This window comes from Bombina bombina, chromosome 6, assembly GCF_027579735.1.
Source record: "Bombina bombina isolate aBomBom1 chromosome 6, aBomBom1.pri, whole genome shotgun sequence".
NCBI lineage: Eukaryota > Metazoa > Chordata > Amphibia > Anura > Bombinatoridae > Bombina > Bombina bombina.
Genome location: NC_069504.1, coordinates 32,130,931 through 32,152,636, shown reverse-complemented (window position 1 = coordinate 32,152,636; position 21,706 = coordinate 32,130,931).

The following is a 21,706-nucleotide window of genomic DNA, read 5'->3' as shown; positions in this document are numbered from 1 at the left end:
GGAGCATGTAGGGAGCTTCTAGGGTCAATTTTAGCTTTAGTTTAGAGTAGTAGACAACCCCAAGTATTGATCTAGGCCCATTTTGGTATATTTCATGTCACCATTTCACCGCCAAATGCGATCAAATTAAAGAAAAGTTACATTTTTCACAATTTTAGGTTTCTCACTGAAATTATTTACAAACAGCTTGTGCAATTATAGCACAAATTGTTGTAAATGCTTCTCTGGGATACCCTTTGTTCAGAAATAGCAGACATATATGGCTTTGGCATTGCTTTTTGGTAATAAGAAGGCCGCTAAATGCCGCTGCGCATCACATGTGTATTATGTCTAGCAGTGAAGAGGTTAATTAGGTAGCTTGTATGGTTAATTTAGTGTAGAGATCAGCCTCCGACCTGACACATCATACCCCCTGGTCCCTCCCAAACAGCTCTCTTCCCTCCCCCACCCCACAAATGTCCCCAACTTCTTAAGTACTGGCAGAAAGTCTGCCAGTACTAAAATAAAAGGTAGCTTTTTGTTATAGCATATTTACATATGCTGCTGTGAAGGATCCCCCCTTAGCCCCAACCTCCCTAGCCCCCCCCCAAACAGCTCTCTAACCCTCCCCCTCTACCTTATTGGGAGCCATCTTGGGTACTGGCAGCTGTCTGCCAGTAAGTACCCAGTTTACAAAAAAAATTAGTTTTTTTTAATTTATTTTTTTTGTAGTGTAGCTTCCCCCCCCAAAGACTAACCCCCACCCCCTCCCAGATCTGTTTTTATATGGTTTCACTGCACTTCCCTCCCCCCACTCTCCCACTTTTGCCAAACATTTTCTGTAATGTATCGATTCCCACCCGCTCTATCCTCGTGCACACGCCCGCGTCCGTGCACGCCCCCCGCGACCCCACCCCTGATCCCACCCCCTCTTACTGATCTAAGCCATCAATGGCCACCCACCCGCCTCCCACAACGATCAGAATCGATTCCACTGTTTTCCAAGACCAGCGACGTACGCCATACGTCCTCGGTCATTAAGGGTATTTTTGTGAGGATGTACGGCATACGGCATTGGTCATTAAGGGGTTAATCATCAACCACAATAGAGACCAATAAAGAAATTACAGATAAATAGGATCTATTCAACAAAAAAGCTTGTATCCCTTTCTCTATTTAAACCCTGAGGTGTCTTGGTTTTTAGTTTATAAATCCAATATAATTCCTATCTCATCAATATCTTATTTCTGTTTCCTCCCCTTGGTGGCATTATGGCAATGTCTATGATCTTAACCCAAATCTTAGGTTCATTAGTTAAAAAAAAAAAAAAAAAAAAACAGTAAAAAAAGTCTTTATAATAGTTCTTAATGTCTCTCTTATGTTCTCCAATTCTGGACCTCAGACTATGTGAGGTTTGTCCTACATATTGTTCCTGACAAATTAAATATTCCAAAAGATAAACCACATGTTCTGTACTACAATTAACATAATGTTTAATTTTATATTTTTTTTATATAGGTGCCTATCCTCTTGTAGGATTCCTATCATTTTTTAACAACCAGACTAGATGAAAGCCTAGTAGCAAGGATAGGTGTTTTTTTTTTTGGAACATATATCTCTGAAAAAGCCCCTGCGTCTTTTTAAAAACCTGCCTGGTGCTGAATGAGACAGATAATGACCACTGCCATGGTTATCACCAATACACACATTTAAACTAGGTATTGAGGCAAACACAGTTAGGCACCTATCCACATTATCATACAAGACATGAATATAAAAAAGAAAACCCTATGCAAATCACTATTGGTGATATGGTGTGGACACTGTCTAGTCTGCTGTGTCTAAGTCTAATAATTATTTTAAAAAGTTGGGTGTTGCCATTTAGCCTCTGCTAGTAGGTATCATTCAGATTGAAATATGATACGCATTTCGCCAACCGGTTTTTTAAAGGTAGGAGCTGCCCACTACATTAGTGTAATATAAAGACAAAGTCATCTTATAATAACCATTTAGGAACAACCACAATTAACCCTTTCGCTGCTAAACCATTTCCCACTTGGGTGCTAATATTTTATTTAAATTTTTTTATTTTTGAAATTTTTTAATTTTTTTTTTAACTTTTTTTTTTTTTTTTTTACAGAAAAGGTTAGGTGATTACCTTTCCAATGGTGAGTCTTGGGGGTCTGTAGCTGCTTAGATGCCTGAGATACAGGCTTCTAAGCAGCATGACCCCTCCTCCTATACTTAACATTGTTAAGTATAAATAAAATTGCACGGTGACATCATCACGTAATTGCGCGTAACATCACCGCACATCACATGAAGCCCCGGCGATGCCTGTCACTCTAAAGGGCACGATCACCGGGGTAGAAGCAGTTAGGAGCCCCCAGATCTCCCTCAAGGTGGGAGCGTGTTCATGACGGCTCTGAGCCGTCATTAGCACCAGAGTGAGAAACTCTGTGATGGCTCAGAGCCGTCATTAGCACTCAAAGGGTTAAAGGGACATTCCAACCAAAATTGAAATCCACATGGATGCATTTCAGTTTTGAATAGAAGCATTTTTGTAATATACATGTATAAGCAAAAATGCCTCTAATAAAAGCTATAGCTGTTTTAAAAGTGTATTTAAGTATGCACCATGCACCAGCATTTTAAATCCAGCACTTGGTAATAGAGCCTAAGGTGCTTGAACCATCTTGTAATGACTCAATTTATTAATTGTTGACATGATACAAGCCCCACTGGTGCTCCAAACAGCTGCAGTATTTAAAATGCTGGTTCACTGAGAATATCTAGCTATGCTTCACATGCAGAGAAAAATGTTAACACTTTAAACAGTAATAACTTAACTTTTACTAGAAGCATTTCTGCCAATACATGTATATTGTAAATATGTTCCTATTCAAAGATGTAATTCACCTATGTGTGTTTAAATTTTGAATGGAATGTCCCTTTAAACCAATAATATACCATGGAACAATGATTGTATAGCAAAATTGTGGACACATACCATGCACCAGACAGGGTGTTTTATATATATATATATATATATATATATATATATATATATAAATACAGATACAAATTTTCTTTTTTTAGCACACCTTACAAAAAGTTTATATATACAACTTTGGGAGTGCTGCCAATATGATCCAGTAATTGCACAAACAAAACGGTATCGGCGCACATCCATTTTCAAAAGCACAACATATTTTTTGAACTGCTGCAAAAAAATGCCTACAAACAACATCAAGAGACAACTATTCTTTTTAAATAAAATTGGGATCTTAGTCACACAATATGGCCATATTTTGCTTAGCCAGTCACCACTTACAAGGTGCCCCAATATAAACTGGTCCTAACACTACAATCCTTTTGCCACAGAGGGCTGATTCATTCCTGCTTTTACTCTTCATAATAGAATGAAACTCCCTAGCTTAATATTCCCAACTCCATTACATTGTCATGAGCACACCTGAGCTTGGGTGGGGTGCTTAAACCAATGGGAGATGGTCAGTCTCCCTGATTATTTTTAAATACAGATACAAAATTTGTTTTTTTTAGCACACCTTACAAAAGTTTATATATACAACTTTGGGAGTGCTGCCAATCTGACCCAGTAATTACACAAACAAAAAGGTATTGGCGCACATCCATTTTCAAAAGTCACCACTTACAAGGTGCCCCAATATAGACTGGTCCTAACACTCTCATTCTATTATGAAGAGTAAATGCAAGAATGATTCAGCCCTCTGTGGCAAAAGGATTGTAGTGTTAGGACCAGTCGAATTGGGGCACCTTGTAAGTGGTGACTGACTAAGCAAAATATGGCCAAATTGTGTGACTAAGATACCAATTTTATTTAAAAAGAATAGTTGTCTCTTGATGTTGTTTGCAGGCATTTTTTGGCAGCAGTTCAAAAAATATGTTGTGCTTTTGAAAATGGATGTGCGTCGATACCTTTTTGTTTGTGTAATTACTGGTCATATTGGCAGCACTCCCAAATTTGTATATCTAAACTTTTTGTAAGGTGTGCTAAAAAAAACAAATTTTGTATCTGTATTTAAAAATAATCAGGGAGACTGACCATCTCCCATTGGTTTAAGCACCCCACCCAAGCTCAGGTGTGCTCATGACAGTGTAATGGAGTTGGGAATATTAAGCTAGGGAGTCTCATTCTATTATGAAGAGTAAAAGCAGGAATGATTCAGCCTTCTGTGGCAAAATGATTGTAGTGTTAGGACCAGTCTATATTGGGGCACCTTGTAAGTGATGACTGGCTAAGCAAAATATGGCCATATTGTGTGACTAAGATCCCAAATTTTTTTTTTTTTAGCAGCAGTTCAAAAATATGTTGTGCTTTTGAAAATGGATGTGCACCAATACCTTTTTGTTTGTGTGTGTATATATATATATATATATATATATATATATAGTCACAAAGCACACATGATATGTTCAATCAAAAGGCACGACAGGATATGTTAATAAATAGTGTCTGCAACAATATTGCCTTATTTGTCACATAACTATAGATAGATTCTTTATAATCACTGATAAATTAGTTATGTGCTAGTAAACATAATAATCCCAATAAGATTAAGGGATAACAATATATGTATATCACCAATCATAGCTAAAATCCATGTCCATTAGTAAACAATCAGGACTAACTATGATGTAACTAATGAGGACGCATCTGTCACGCCGCTCCTGGCTGTTGCCAGGGACGCAGCGCTCTCTGCTCGTTGTTAGGGGAGAATCGACTCCTGTATGCATGCAGCGGTGACTTCATCATATCACGTCTCTGTCCTCTGATGCCGGTCTGGATCTCCTGAGGCGCGAATCATGCGCCTATGTAAGTTACTCACTTTTTACCTATCACTGCCCAAGTGCAGGTGTTTTTGTATTTGCTCCTGGGTGCTACTGTTTGTATAGGCTGGATTGCCATGCTGTTGCTGAATTCTGCCTGTCTGACCACTCTGCCTGCTTAACCCTTGAATCTTTGGATTACTATACTGTTACCGAACTCTGCCTGCCTGACCATTCTTTTGGTTTATCCCTGAACTGTTATACTGTTATCGAACCCTGCCTGTTTGACCATTCTATTGGTTTATCCCTGAACTGTTATATATCTGGATTCCCTGTGTTGCTGATTCCTGCCTGTTTCCGGTCCTCCTATTGGTTTACCCTTTAACTGCCATACCGCTGGATTCCCTACCTGTTGCCGCCAAAGACGACCCTGCCTACTGTGAGTACCACTTACCTCATTTGCAAACTCTCTCTGCTCTGGGATATTCTCTATCATTCCAGCTTGACGCCGGTATAAGAAGACTACTGGCCAAGTTTGATCTGATAGTAGAATATCCCACGAGCATTACAGCATCAAAAGAAATAACTAATCAACGCTCCCTTTTAGGAACAGATTATTTACCATGTCATCAGGTGATTTAGAGATATGTTCCTAAGGGGGAGGCATCAGAACAAAAATTAAAAATTAATTATTACTAATAATAATAATATGAAAAAAAAACACTCCCCTGCGCAGAGCAGCTTTTTGTTTATCAAGGAATTAACACTCAGGCTAGCAGTAATGAAGGTGGTGTTTACACTGAATTAAATGATAACTTTAAGAAAAGTGAGCCAAGTAATTTGACAAAGTCAGCAAGAATTAGTGCCTGAAGCAGAAGTAGGGTCAGCTGTGACCGTAGAGGGTTGAGTGTTGCCCGTATCTCTCTCAATTTGTTGCCTTTACAGGCTTCCTCTTGTTCATTTCTATTTAGTAAATTAGGACTTTAAGTTGGGTTGCTCAAAGTTTAAATGGATTAACTTTACAAAATAAAGTTTTAAACTAATTAAATGTAACTCTACTGCAAGGAACTTAAAGGGATAGTAAACCCAAAAATTTTCTTTCACGATTCAGATAGAACATGCAATTTTAAGCGTCTTTCTAATTTTTTCCTATTATAAATTTTTCTTTGTTCTCTTGGTATCTTTATTTGAAAAAGTAGGAATGTCAAAGTTATGGTAAATTCCAGTCTATAAGAATGTTGCAATAAAACATATATTAGTTTTCAAGTAAAACCACATAATTATTTTTTTAAAGTGTGTGTATATATATATATATATATATATAGCAAAGTCAATAGAATAGGCACTCCATATTCCAAAGAATCAACTCCCAGGGTGCACTCCAGAGAAAATATCCAGTACAACAACGATATAAAAGGTACGACACACGCTGATGCGTACACTAAGAAACACATCAAATTAGGCTTGTGATCATATAAATGACTGGAAACTAAAGAGGTAAACACTGCAGTGTTTATCTCTTTAGTTTCCAGTCGTATATATATGATCACAAGCCTAATTTGATGTCTTTCTTACAATGGCCGTTCCCTATGTTTTGACAGGAGACAGGCACTCGGCTGTGTGATTGACAGGTTTCTTTACGTTCCCTTAGTGTATGCATCAGCGTGTGTCGCACGCTGATTACGCCATCACTCTCAGACACCGCACGCGGGCCGCAATTGCGGTTCAGCGTTTGGAGACATCACAAATAGGTATTTAAGGTGACGGTTTAATTGTATTGTTATATAGCTCTGTATTTATTTTTTTGCTATATCTGGCATTTGACAAAGGGAACGCAATGTTCTCGAAACATTATGCTTTTAATGGACTGAATTAAGTGTTATGTTTTATCACCTATACCAGTGAGTGCCTTTTACATCGTTGTTGTACTATATATATATTATAATAAAAGGTTTATAATCCTAATTGGTATTGTCTGTTCCTCCGCCCCCCTTTATTTCCTCTTTTGGATAGGCTGTGATGTATAGAGTAGCCACATCCACTCTCTACATAGGCTTTCTAAGGGCTTTAAAGGGGCTGGACTTTAAGATTGTCAACTGACACTCATGTTGATTGGATATTCACTGGAATTGTCATTAAAAAAAAGCGTTCATCCATGTGGGCCGGCATAACATTGTAATAGAAGCATTATTATATGCACTAATGTAACCCTTACACAGATGGATTAAAAAAAAAAAAAGGTACACATATACCTTTTTTAATGGCAAAGATTACATTTTTGGCATTTGATTATTTAAAGTTTACCATCACTTTAAAGTTTTGTAAACCACTGAAATAGCAGTAAAAATCACTATTTCAGTACAATAACATTTTTTAGCCCCTTAACAATAGGGACATTTCCTGTACATCACATGTTTAAGGGGTTTTGAGCCCTGCAATAGCTTGAGTGTCACAAACAGCAACAAGACTGAGCTATTACTTCATGCCTCATTCCTGCTGTTTAACCCCTTAAAGGGACAGTCTACTTGATTTTTTTATTGTTTAAAAAGAGAAATAACTTTGCACAAACAACATTGTTATATTAATATACTTTATAACATTAATCTCTGCCTGTGTCTAAGCCCCCGCAGACAGCCTCTTATTTCAGTGCATTTTATTAGCTTTCCACAGCCAGAGAGTGCTAGTTCATGTGTGACATATAGATAACATTGGGCTCTGTCCTGTGGAGTTATGCGTGAGGCAGCACTAATTCCCTAAAATGCAAGTGTGTAAAAAGCAGTGAGATAAGGGGCAGTCTGCAGAGGTTTAGATACAAGGTAATCACAAATGTAAAGGTTGTATTAATATAATTGTGTTGGTTATGCAAAACTGGGGAATGGGTAATAAAGGGATTATCTTCTATCTTTTTAAGCTGTCCCTTTAATGCTACAACAGCCAACGTACAGGGTAAGCTAAGTGTACCTAGAGTTTATTCATAATTTCACTATTTCAATACAAAATAAAGATCTGATCTAAGTGCACTAATACTTAACTCAGTGGTGGGATTCAGCCTGTTCTCACCAATTCTTAAAGGGACATTAAACCCATTTTTTTTTCTTTAATGACTAAGATAAAGCAGCAATTTTAAACAACTTTTTAATTTACTCCTATTATCATTTTTCTTTGTTCTCTTGGTATCTTTATTTGAAGAAGCAGGCATGTGGGGGCGTGGTCTGACTGAGCTCAGTGATGTAAATCCCGGGCTCCACACAGTCACCAACATAAGAGTTTATTTTTACCCTGCTAACTGCACCTAACCAGTACCTCTTTAACTGAGGATCACAAGTACTACCAGCTCAATACTCCGTGAGCAGGGAAAACTTAGATGCCAGGACTGGATAGAGATTGTGAGCGTCTGAACTGTACAAGCTAGGATGTGACACGGAGGCCTGAAATTCTAACCTTGCGATCCTCACGAAAGAGCTCTAAACTGAAATGATTCCCAACCAGCAGTAACGGACCGACAGGGAAAACGCACGACTAGTGCCAAAAGAAATCTTCCTTACCGGGTCCCCAATAGACAAACCGGACTTCAGGTAGGCTACAATTACACACCAGACTAAATCCAATATGGTGACCACTGGGGAAAAACGGCTTAATCTTTTTAATCCACAGCTACTTCTACAGTAGCAAAGTAAAACACAAAAGCCACTGTTAAAAGCACATGCATAGTGAACTACATAAAATAAACAAATAGGACCTTCAAGGTTTGTGATTCCTATGGAGCAAAAAGACACGCTTACTGCTGTGATCAGAGACTCTAGAGGCATGTAAAGAAGAGATCTTCTGACATCCCTATACTACATAAAACCTAAATATGGAGGAGTTTTGCATCGCTGTGCAGGCCCTGCTTACAAACCTTGAAATTAAGATGGATAGTTCCTTTAAAGATCTCACCACATTATGCCGAGCTATGGGTAGCGATTATGCTACGTGGCCTAGTGAGGACCTGTCAATTACCAGTGTAAAAGGTGAATGGAACAAGTCCCCATCTGAACAAGCAACAAAGGAGCACTGCGAGAGACAACCTCAAATTCCACTCCATGTCCCAGGAAGGCCGAAACTTATGGCTGCCACCCAGTGTGATACAGCCAGTCGCCCGGTGGGAAGTCTGGGGCCGGCTATCTCAGCTACAGGGACACTGTCTACAATGGAATGCACTATAAAATTAGCAAGTTCCAAAAATGTAGGGACCCCGATATCTCAGTCAATATGCACAGCTCCCTTTGTCTCCAATGTAAGGTCAGGCATGCCCTTAGCTCTGACTTACGCTATGAGTTTGGCGTCATCCCACTCACCGGAGCTGACTACCATCCCGTTCACCTGGTTGACTGAAACGCTCAATACTGACTCGCAGAACAATATTCTAGCCATGCCACTGCACTCTTGCTGTCTCAGAAGCAGAATTGGTTGAACATTGATAACACTTTACTGGCATTGTGAGCAGGGCCCATCTTTCCCTAACCACAATGGTACTAATATGGAATCTGGATGGAATGCTCCTTGATTGGCACTCCCATAGGCTGGAATGCTCCTTTTCGACATGGCCCTTCCCTTCTCTAAATGCTCAATGGTGTGCCTTAAAATCTCTCAGCTTGCTGTAATGGGTTAGCTCCATATAGGAATTGAACTCTCTCCCTCGATTTGCAATTTTAGTTTGAGCCCTAACCAACAGCTCATAATGATACAGGAGTTTTGGACTGACTCCCTCATGTGCACAAACCAGAAATGGTGAAATGCTTACCTATATATAATATTATTTTTGAGTAATGCTAAATGAGTAGTGTACTATAGTGGAAGTTATAATGTTTATTGTGGCTAAGTATGTTTCACTGTTTACTCTAGTGTTTCAGACATTCCTAGGAAGGGGAGCCTACTACAGTAGTCTTAGCTCTGCTAGAGTTTTTAAGCCATATACATATTCTAAACTATGCACTCACTATATATGAGATTAACTCCACTCTCTTTTTTGCTTGCTGCAGCAACTTTCACTAGCTAATTATGCCTATATATATATATACATACATATCTGGCTAAATGACCTGTATATTATAATTACACTTATGACCATCAGACTATCCTTATTATAGTTGAGACTATTTTATTGATTAGTGTCCAAGCTATTGCTATAGAGGGGAATCTATAACTGAGGCTCTTGCTCTCACTACCAAGGCTTATAAATTATGTATGAACACTAAGATAGACATCCTTACCTGTATATAAGCCAAATATGAGTTCAAACTGCATTCCCCTACTTGCTTGCTGCAACAATTTTAATCAGCTAATCCCGCTTAACTTGGATACCTCTACACCATGAAATAGTCTGGGGCCCAGGAGATTATGGTCTCTAGAGTAAGTACCTAAATTATATTTACATGGTTACTCACAATTTAGTTAGATACATCTGCACTGGTTCTTCCTCCTGAATAGTATAAATGCAGTTGGATAGTATGCAGCTCTGTTTGCTATGCTAGTCTAATGTTTTATATAATGATAACTAATATCGGTCACCACCAGGTTTCTTAATGGGTCTCAATGCGCTATAAGCTTGCCCCTTTGATGTCTATACTTGCATAGACTTAAGCCATATAACCTTCATGCTGACTTTGGGATATGAACGTAAAGTTGTTCTGTTTACCGGCTAGACATGATAGTTAGGCTATATGTTTGGGCTATATTTAAATACTTACCTGGGCTGGGCAGGTTTGATAGCAATGTCTAGACAGTAAGATTTTCAGAATCATATTGCATAGCAAATCTGCAGTAACATTACATAAACATAGCTTAATGCCATGATTAGGTAAAGACTCTTGTCTTACTTAAACAGGGCTTATATATGCACACCTCCCGTAGCTTGCAGAAACCTATATATTGGGGTCTAGACCTCATACTTTGTACTATTGATTCCTATTTTGCAGTAGGGTGGTGGCTAATGGGCCAGTTTCTTGTCAAGTCTATTTTCCTACAATAGGGGATAGTTTGAGCCAGTTCTTGTATGCTAGTTGATAATTTGTGCTGTCTTATATATATGTTTTGTTATTTACAGAGGGTTAGCCTATACCATTTACATGTTGTGCATCAAAGTTTATGAATCGCAATATTAACTTGTGACGTACTAGTTAGTACTCTTTCTGAGACCGCTCTACACTAGGACACCATATATTGTATCATTATGGTATGTAAGCTCCATGCAAGGGTTGCAACTGTATTATGTACTCTTTCATGCAGTAAATATTGTTGCACACTCTTCTGAATAGTTAGAAGGGGTTTTCTCATTTATTGGGATATTGTAGGATTCGTTGCTTCCCCCTTTTGAATCATAGAGCCAGGGCTCCTTTTCCTTCTCTCCCTCAGCCGGCAAGGGTAGGAAGGATCTTATGCAACAGCCTGAAGCAATACTGTTTAGCTCTAAATACCTCACCCAGTTAATAACACACAATACCTGACGTAGATTTGATGTTGTTAACTATACCAGAAGTGTGGTTGTATACACTAAATGAGACTATGGGGCCTATTTATCAAGCCGTCAACGATGCTGCATTCGCCGGCATCAATACACTCGCCTAACATCGCCTAACATTGCTGCCGCGGACCTGAATACCCTCTCCAAAGTTACCAAAAAAGCTGTCAAAAAGCCGCGCACCAAGTACGGGGCGATGAGCAGTGGACTGATGATAACTAACAGTCATCAATCTTGCTGCTCTTCAGCTTTTTCCCAGCTTTATTGGTATACTGTCACTAAGCACCCACACTATACTAAACTGTTTAACCACTATACCGCCGCTCCTGGACCCGCCACAGCTGAATAAAGTTATTAACCCCTAAACCGCCGCTCCCAGAGCCCACCTTCACTCTAATAAACTTATTAACCCCTATCCTGCCGCTCCCGGAGCCCACCGCCACCTACATTATGTTATTAACCCCTAATCTGCCGCCCCCTACACCACCACCACCTACATTTGGTCTGCTCTGAAAGGGTGACTTAACATAATGGGGCATATCTATCAAGCTCCGTATGGAGCTTGAAGCCCTGTGTTTCTGGCGAGCCTTCAGACTCACCAGAAACACCAGTTATGAAGCAGCGGTCTAAAGATCACTGCTCCATAACCTGTCCGCCTGCTCTGAGCAGGCGGACAGACATCACCACAATTCAACGGTGCAATGCTGAATACAGAGAGCGTATTGCTCTCCGCATTCAGCGAGGTCTGTTGGACCTGATCCGCACTGTTGGATCAGGTCCGACAGACCTTTGTTATATAGGCCCCATTATGTCTAAAACCTTATACCTTATTGAGAGTAATAACATAGTCTGTTTGAGTAATGCATTTGCCCCCTATAACAGCAATTATACTTGCTAGACATTAGATTGAGCAATTATTCCTCTGTTACACTGAAATAACAGACATAATACACACGTTTGGCCGGACCTTTTACACAGTCTGACATGCAGCTCCTAGTCACATGACAGGTAGGTGTGTCAGTGATGTTATACACGATTGGCTCATTTTCACTCTGTAACTCAGCGTCACAGTAAGTAACTGCTCTTCGCTCCTATTATCGTTACATAGCCTGTAACTGTTATTACTATTATTACAGTTACTTTTGGCACATCATGTTTACAATATTGACAGTATACCTAAATAATGGTGCTTATATGTGTGATTTGGCTACAGTACTGGGATTGTTTTGTTACAGCTGATAGTTTGAGGCATTTGATATATTATATCATCTCAGTAATTTCTCTGTAATAATCAGCTGTGCTTGCTTTTCAACACCAAGGCTCTCCCATGTATGTTTAAGTTCAATTCCTATTGTTTATTTATTTCATGAACTTTTATGTATTTTCAAGTGTTATCCATTGTTTATGATGTCTCTAACATGACACTATATTATCTTTATTCACAAAGATGCACAACATAATAAGCATAATAAGTATTTGGTCAAATTGATTATTAATTTAGCAAACCACACAAGGACCATTGTGTTCATGTTTTGTATTTGGTTTGCATTTTCTTTGTAACAGTTTTATAAGTTACCATTACAACACTTTTGGCACAATGTTTGAATCCCTGGGGGCGGGGTTATGTCTTTATATTCACTTGTTTGGTTATGATTCACTTTCTGTGGAAGAGGGGTGTTCCCCCAAATGTTACACTAATAAATACACTGGATTAAAAGGACCAGCAAGTGCCACATTTTTTACTTTTATGTATATATATCTACACATAGAGAGAAGTGCACTCACAGGAACGAACAACCAGTTCAATACCATTGTTAGCCTGTTCTATGGCAATTTACCACCTGGGAGCAACTTCTTTTAGCCCAGTAATGCTTTTCACAGAGTAGAACTTTCCTGTAGTATATCAGTTTTATTCTGCCTATTACAGTCAGTTCAGCGCCAAAATACCAGGCAATTCTTCTCTGAACAAGGAACACAGCAACCCCAGACAATTGTTTCGGCCTTCATTGGGCCCTGTCAGTGAGGTGTAGCCATATTCCTCTAAGCACACTGAGCAAGGATTCGAGTCCATGTCTGGTTGCCCCTTTTTTCCTGTAGGGAGACTAAATACACATAGAGAGAAGTGCACATTTACAGGAATGAACAACCAGCTCAATAACATTGTTAGCCTGTTCTATGGTGATTTACCACCTGGGTGCAACTTCTTTTAGTCCAGACATGGACTCCTTGCTCAGTGTGCTTAGAGGAATATGGCTACACCTCACTGACGAGGCCCAATGAAGGCTAAAATGATCGTCTGGGGTTGCTGTGTTCCTTGTTCAGAGAGGAATAGCCTGGTATTTCGGTGCTGGACTGACTGTAATAGGCGGGATCAGACTGATATACTACAGGAAAGTTCTACTCTGTGAAAAGCATTACTGGGCTAAAAAGCTGCACCTAGGTGGAAAATCGCCATAGAACAGGCTAACAATGGTATTGAGCCAGTTGTTAGTTGCTGTGAGTGCACTTCTCTCTGTATACATATATATATATATATAGAGAGAGAGATAAATATGTATTTATGAATAAATAGAGCATATTCATAAATATGAAGAACATTGGAATGTGAAATATTCATATTCTCATGTCGGGTTAGTGTACTTGAGACTATGCAACTGGGTTAGCATGAGAGTGGGGTATTAGGTTTTTTTACACTTTTTTTCCCCATTCACTTCTATGGGTGCATAGGTTATCACGTGCAATATTGTAAGTTTGTTTTTTTGCATGGGTCGGGTTAGCATGAGAGTGATAACTTTTTACTTTCAACTCATAATACGAGGAAAACCCGACGCGCACAAAAAGTTTACTTCTAGTGCAAATAGCTCTCTAGCGAAAGTACTAAATAGCGCTCCACTCATAATTTAGCCCAAAATAAAATTTAAATAAATCTTCTAAAATAAAATTAAAATAACATTGGAGAAAACCAATTGTCAGCAAAATTCCAAGACCTACTTTTTAATCTGAGGTCAGTAACAAACTCTTCTACTGTCTCATGTGGTTGCTGTACCCTTGAGTTAAACACAAAACGTTCATACGTTTCATTTCATAAGTGCAGTAAATGTAAATTTCTCCATAACAAGGTCATCTATAACTGATGATGACAGACACAGGCTGCTTTTCTGCAATCACTTTATTACGTGAATACTGCAAGACCACATAACAAGACTGCCTTCCTGTTTTCTGTGTCTCCTTGCCCCTTGCCCCTTCCTCTAGCAATGATATAATGTAAATTCACTGCTAACTAAACTCAACACATCAAGGTACACCAAGCTCAAACTAGATATAGATGTTAGCTGCCTCATGCATGGGTTTAAATGGGGGGTTATGCCTGCCTACTCAGAAATCAGGATTGGTTAAAACTACACATCACTGTTAGCTTTGACTGACACAGTCTAATCAAAATTAAACTTTCATGATTCGCTGGGGAGAGAGAAGTTAGCAGAGGCCCCCTTTTAAAGGGACACTGAACCTAATTGTTTTCTTTCATGATTCAGATAGAGTATGAAATTTTAAACTTTCTAATTTACTCCTATTATCAAATTTTTCTTCGTTCTCTTGCTATCTTTATTTTAAAAGCAGGAATGTAAATCTTAGCAGCCAGACCATTTTAGGTTCAGCAACATGGATAGTGCTTGCTATTGGAGGCTTACATTTACCCACCAATAAGCAAGAATAACCCAGGTTCTCAACCAAAAATGGGCCGGCTCCTATGCATCACATTCCTGCTTTTTAAATAAGATAGCAAGAGAATGATAACAAAATTGATAATAGGAGTAAATTAGAAAGTTGGTTAAAATTGCCTGCCCTATCTGAATCATGAAAGTTAAATTTTGGGGTTAGTGTCCCTTTAATATTAAACATTGCAGTCAATACAAATCAGATTACTTTTAGTCCATAGTATCTTACAATTGCATCTATTTTCGTATGTATGTTTTTTTCCATTAGGGTAAAAAGGGTTTTGCATATTTTGACAAAGTCTTGAGACCTTTTAGTTTGCAAGAAAAAACAGCAAGATCTGCAGAGGGGAAATGGTTGCAGAAAACGTCAGTCCTGGTGGAGAAATTTCAGCTACACCCAAAGAACTCCCCTGTTCAGCCCACTAGTGGGGAAACTAGTTTTACAATAAGGGAAATAATACTGTATATAAATACAAATAATACTTTATACAAACATAAATAATACTTTATATGAACACAAATAATACTTTATGTAAACATAAATACAAATAATACTTTATACAAACATAAATAATACTTTATATGAACACAAATAATACTTTATGTAAACATAAATACAAATAATATTTTCTTTTTTATTTATTTATTGTTTCAACACTGCAATCACAATACACTTATTTGCCTTGCAAAGCTACTACTTATTTAAAAAAAAGCAATAGCAAACATAGAAAAACAAGAATATATCACTTCATAACATATTGTTGAATTTTTTATTATTATTATTTTAATACAGTACATACAGAGCCCATCAAAAATAATTCTAAAGGATAAGGATACCTAAACGCTCAACAGTGAAAATAATCCAACTTTTATAACCTTCCAACAGTTTATAGTATCGTCACCATGTAGCTTAACTAAATGAGGAGAAAGAAGGGAAAAAGGATCCACTCCTATACCTCTCCTTGTCTCCCACAATCTCCACCCCCCATCCCCAAGCCATCACGCTAAGCCCCTAAGCAAGCTCAAAATTGGGGGAGATCTCCTCTTAGCATTTCTTCTTGTACAAATAAAGAATGATAGAAGGGCCGGATTATTGATTTCTTTAAATCCAATGAATAAGATTTAATCAAGTCTCCCCATTTCTTAAAAAAATATTTTATTTTATTCTCCTTTCCAGGATCTGTCACACATTGTTCTAAGATTAACATATTATACATTTTCTCCACAAACTCTACAATAGTAGGACTTTTTTTTTTAAATCCACTTTTTAGTAATTAGGTTCCTTCCTATTAGAATTGCAAAGTTTATAAAATCTCTATTTCTATATCTGTTTTGTTTTGGTAAAAGAAAAATCACTAATTCAAGTTGTATAGTATAATTCTCTTGAAGAATCTTGACTAGCCAATAATTGACCCTCTTCCAAAATTGGTTTATCTTGGAATCGTCCCATATATAATGTAGCAATTCAGCTGAGCTCTTTTGACATTTAATACATGTATCACTAAGATCTGATCTCCATCTATGAAGGAGGGAAGGCGTTAAATAGATCTGATGTATCATATTCAAATGCCCTTCCCTGAAATTAGTTGCTTCCGTGGCCTTCCAAGTATTGGTTAGGCTATTCCTAATTATTTCTTCATCTACTGACTTTAAGCCTTTAATATGCCATTTTAGAATCATATTTTTACTTAAGTTATCCTCTTCCTTCCTTAAGCACTTATACCATTTATTAATTGAGTAGTTCCCTATTCTACAGATTTTAAGCCATGATTCTATCTGTTCCCAATTTCCACTTCCTTCATGATCCCTCTTCAGTTCAACCAGCCAGTGTCTAAAATGGAGATATGCAAAGAAGTCTTTCTGCGGCAATTTATATTCTTGTCTTAATTCTTCATAAAGCTTTATTGTCTCATTTCCATTTATTTTAATCATTGTTTGTGAAACAAATACCAGTCCTGCTCATCTCCACCTAAAAAAACAACTTCAGCTCTCACTGCGTCTGGGAAGAGTGGATTTCCTATAATTTCAAGATAATTAGATTTCCTGGGGTCTAGACCAATTCTTTTACAAAAGATCTGCCAAGCTCTTATTATAATGTATATCACTTTTACGTTCTTACATTCTTTTGGTATTGATTTTATATCTAAATGTAATAATGCTTTTAAGGAAAATGGGCTCACTATTGCCGACTCCAGATCTTTAGAAGTAAAATGGTTTTCTCCAAGGAGCCATTCGGCTGTTATCTTAACTAAACAGACAATGTTATAATCTTTTAAAGACGTAAGAGAGAACCCCCCAACATTCTTATGTTGGCATAATCTATTTATAGAATATCTGACTTTCTTTTTACCCCAGAAGAAATTGGTTAGACCTTTATTAAAAAGCTTAATATCTTTCTTTTTAATTAATAGGGGCAAATTTTGTAGTTTATATAAAAGTTTTGGAAACAAAACCATTTTCACTAAGTTAATTTTTCCAGACAAAGACAAGGGGAGCTTTTTCCATGATTCTAAAGAGCTATTTAATCCACCAAAGATAGAATTATAGTTTTCCTCTTACCATTTAGCTGGGTTCCTATTTAACCAGATACCTAAGTATAATATTTTATCAACTTCTTTAAATACGATATTTTGGGTAGAATTTTTAGTTTTTCTAATCCACATCAATTCCGACTTAATCCTATTCACTTTATATCCTGTAAATGACCCAAATTTATTAAGAAGATCCATAAGAATAGGAATATTATTTTTTTGTATTTCTTAAAAAAACAATAACATCATCTTCATATAATAGGATCTTTGTTTCTACTGAGTTACATACAATTCCCTGTATAACTTGATTTAATTTTATAGCTAATGGTTCAATTACTAAGTTAAATAATAACGGGGACAGGAGACATCCCTGTCACGTACCTCTACCCAGTCTAATTTCCGATGTAAGCATCCCATTTATTGAGATAGTAGAGCGGGGGCTGTCATAGATAGAAAATTTGTAGTTAGTAAATTTTCCCCCAAAACCAATATTATTCAGGGTTAAAAATAGATGGTCCCACTGACCTGCATCAAAAGCTTTTTCCGCATCGATTGTTATTAAGGCCAAATCATCCATTCTGCTTTTATTTTCCCGGTCTCTATCACTCCACTAATAGTCCAATATTGCACATGTTCTCCTGATATTTAAAGTGGATGATCAATTCTTCATAAAACCTGTTTGATTTACTGATATAAGATTATCCATGACATCTTTAAGTCTATTAGCTACTATTGTGGCCAATATTTTATAATCAGTATTTAGTAGCGAAATTGGCCTATACGGATAAATCAGGTTGGCATCTTTCCCTTTTTTAAAAATCAAGGTGGTAGTTGCTTTCGTAAATATTTTAGACATTGGACTATTACCGGAATAATAAAGATTAAACAGATCAGTTAATAAAGGAGTGACCTCTTTAACTAATATTTTATATAATTCAGAAGGTATTTGGTCCGGCCCAGGGGCTTTATTATAAGCAGCATTCTTGATTCCTATTTCTATTTCCTCCTTTGATATTGGAGCATTCAATTTCTCTAGACTTTCATTATCTAATTTTGGTATAGTCAAATTCTCCCAGAATTCTGTCTTATTGTCCCGGTAGATCTCATCAGCATTATAGAACTTTTGGAAGACCTCGAAAAAAATTGAACATAGGTCTTTAGTATTAGTCACCATTTTCCCCTCTTTTTTAATAGCACCTATTATATTTGATTTTTTAGTTAACTTGGTAATTTTTGCCAGATATCTCCCTGTTTTGTTACCAAATTTCATGAATCTTGCTCTACTCTTTGGATCCTCTCTATTTGCGTTTTGAATTAGAAACGCATCTCTTTCCTGTTTTGAACTAATATATTCTGACCAGTTAGCTTTGGACAAATCCAATAGATATTTATTACATTTATTTGACAGCTGATTAGTCATTTGTAGCTCCTTGCATTAAAGGGACACTATACCCAAATATTTTCTTTCATGATTAAGGTAGAGAATATAATTTTAAACAACATTCCAATTTACTTCTATTACCTAATTTGCTTTATTCTTTAGATATACTTTAATGAAGAAATGCACACAGTGAACCAATCACAGGAGGCATCTATGTGCAGCTACCAATCAGCAGCTACTAAGCATATCTAGATATGCTTTTCAGCAAAGAATATCAAGAGAATGAAGCAAAATAGATAATAGAAGTAAATTAGAAAGTTGTTTATAATTGTATGCTCTTTCTAAATCATGAAAGAAAAAATTTGGGTTTCATGTCCTGTCCCTTTAAGCTTCTTCTTGAACTGAATTATATAACTTATAATTTCTCCTCTTAATACTGCCTTTGCTATCTCCCACAAAATATCTTTTCTCTGGCTATATTCTTTATTATTTAATAGAAATTAATTCCTTGTTTTTTAAGCCACTCTATAAATGATGAATTATCTTTCATATTTTTAGGAAAAAAGAAATTGTTTCTTTTCAGTCAACGTCCCTGCAAGAGGAACTTTTAATACAATTGGGGCGTGATCTGATATTGTAAAATGTTTAATTTAAAGGGACAGTCAGCACCAGAATTTTTGTTGTTTAAAAAAATAGATAATCCCTTTATTACCCATTCCCCAGTTTTGCAAAACCAACACTGTTATATTAATACTTTTTACTTCTGTGACTAACTTGTATCTAAGCATCTTTTGACCGCCCCTAATCACATGAGTTTTAGTTATTATCTATTGACTTGCATTTTAGCCAATTAGTGCAGTGTCTGCCACTAGCCACGGGCGTGATCACAATGCTATCTATATGGCCTACATGAGCTTGCTCTCCCCTGCTGTGAAAAGTAAATAAAATAGAGTCTGCCTTCAAAGGCTTAGAAATTATCATCTAGAATACCAAGAGAACAAATCAAAATTGTTGATAAAAGTAAATTGTAAAGTTTTTTAAAATTCCATGCCCTATTTGAAAAATGAAAGTTATTTTTGGACTTGACTGTCCCTTTAAGCTAAGGTATCTTGTTTCACAAAAAACTCGGCTACTATGAATAGATCAATCCTAGATAAAGATAAAAAACTTTTAGACATACAGGTATATGCTTTCTCATCTGGATTTTGCAGACACCGGATATCCTGAAGTTTCAACATCTTTCGAAAAGATTTAAAGACTTCTGCTTCTTTTTTAAGTATATAATCATATCTTCTAGTGTTAGGGCTATATCTATCTATAGGAAATTTCAGAGTTAGTCACCAGCTACTATTAAGTTGGTATTTGTATATTCAGTCAATTTAGCTTTAAGGTTATGCCAAAATTTTAAATTTAACTCGTTCGGACCATGGACATTACAAATAGTCATAAGAAAGCTTTTAATTTGTATTTGTAGAATTATATAACGCGATTCTGGATCCAAAACACATTTTAATATTTTATGTTCCAGTTTCTTATTAATTATTATAGCTACCCCTCTCTTCCTGCTCGAACATGGCGTAGCATAAACCTCTCCCACCAAGTTAGTTTTCCGCCTAGCTATTTCTATTTCTTTTAATCTTATTTCCTGCAATAGTGCAATATCTGATTTTTAGGAATTGCTTTTCTCTTAATCGGTGATGAGATACCCCTTACATTCCATGAAGTAACAGTTAGTAATTTATTACTTGGGGATATTTTAAAGGCTTTTTGATCATCTTAAGGCAGCGGGGAAACAACTAAAGGGAGAGAAGAAAAAAAAGAGGGGGGGGGGGGGAGAGGAGAGGAAGAGAGAAAAAAACAAAAACAAATAATACTTTCTATAAACACAAATAATACTTTCTATAAACACAAATAATACTTTCTATAAACACAAATAATACTTTCTATAAACACAAAAAATACTTTCTATAAACACAAAAACTTTCTATAAACACAAATAATACTTTCTATAAACACAAATAATACTTTCTATAAACACAAAAAATACTTTCTATAAACACAAAAACTTTCTATAAACACAAATAATACTTTCTATAAATACAAATAATACTTTCTATAAACACAAAAACTTTCTATAAACACAAATAATACTTTCTATAAATACAAATAATACTTTCTATAAACACAAAAACTTTCTATAAACACAAATAATACTTTCTATAACCACAAATAATACTTTCTATAAACACAAAAAATACTTTCTATAAACACAAAAACTTTCTATAAACACAAATAATACTTTCTATAAACACAAATAATACTTTCTATAAACACAAATAATACTTTCTATAAACACAAAAAATACTTTCTATAAACACAAAAAATACTTTCTATAAACACAAATAATACTTTCTATAAACACAAATAATACTTTCTATAAACACAAAAAATACTTTCTATAAACACAAATAATACTTTCTATAAACACAATACTTTCTATAAACACAAATAATACTTTCTATAAATACAAATAATAATTTCTATAAATACAAATAATACTTTCTATAAACACAAATAATACTTTCTATAAACACAAAAAATACTTTCTATAAACACAAATAATACTTTCTATAAACACAAAAACTTTCTATAAACACAAATAATACTTTCTATAAACACAGATAATACTTTCTATAAATACAAATAATATTTTCTATAAACACAAATAATACTTTCTATAAATACAAATAATACTTTATATAAATACAAATAATACTCTATTACTCTG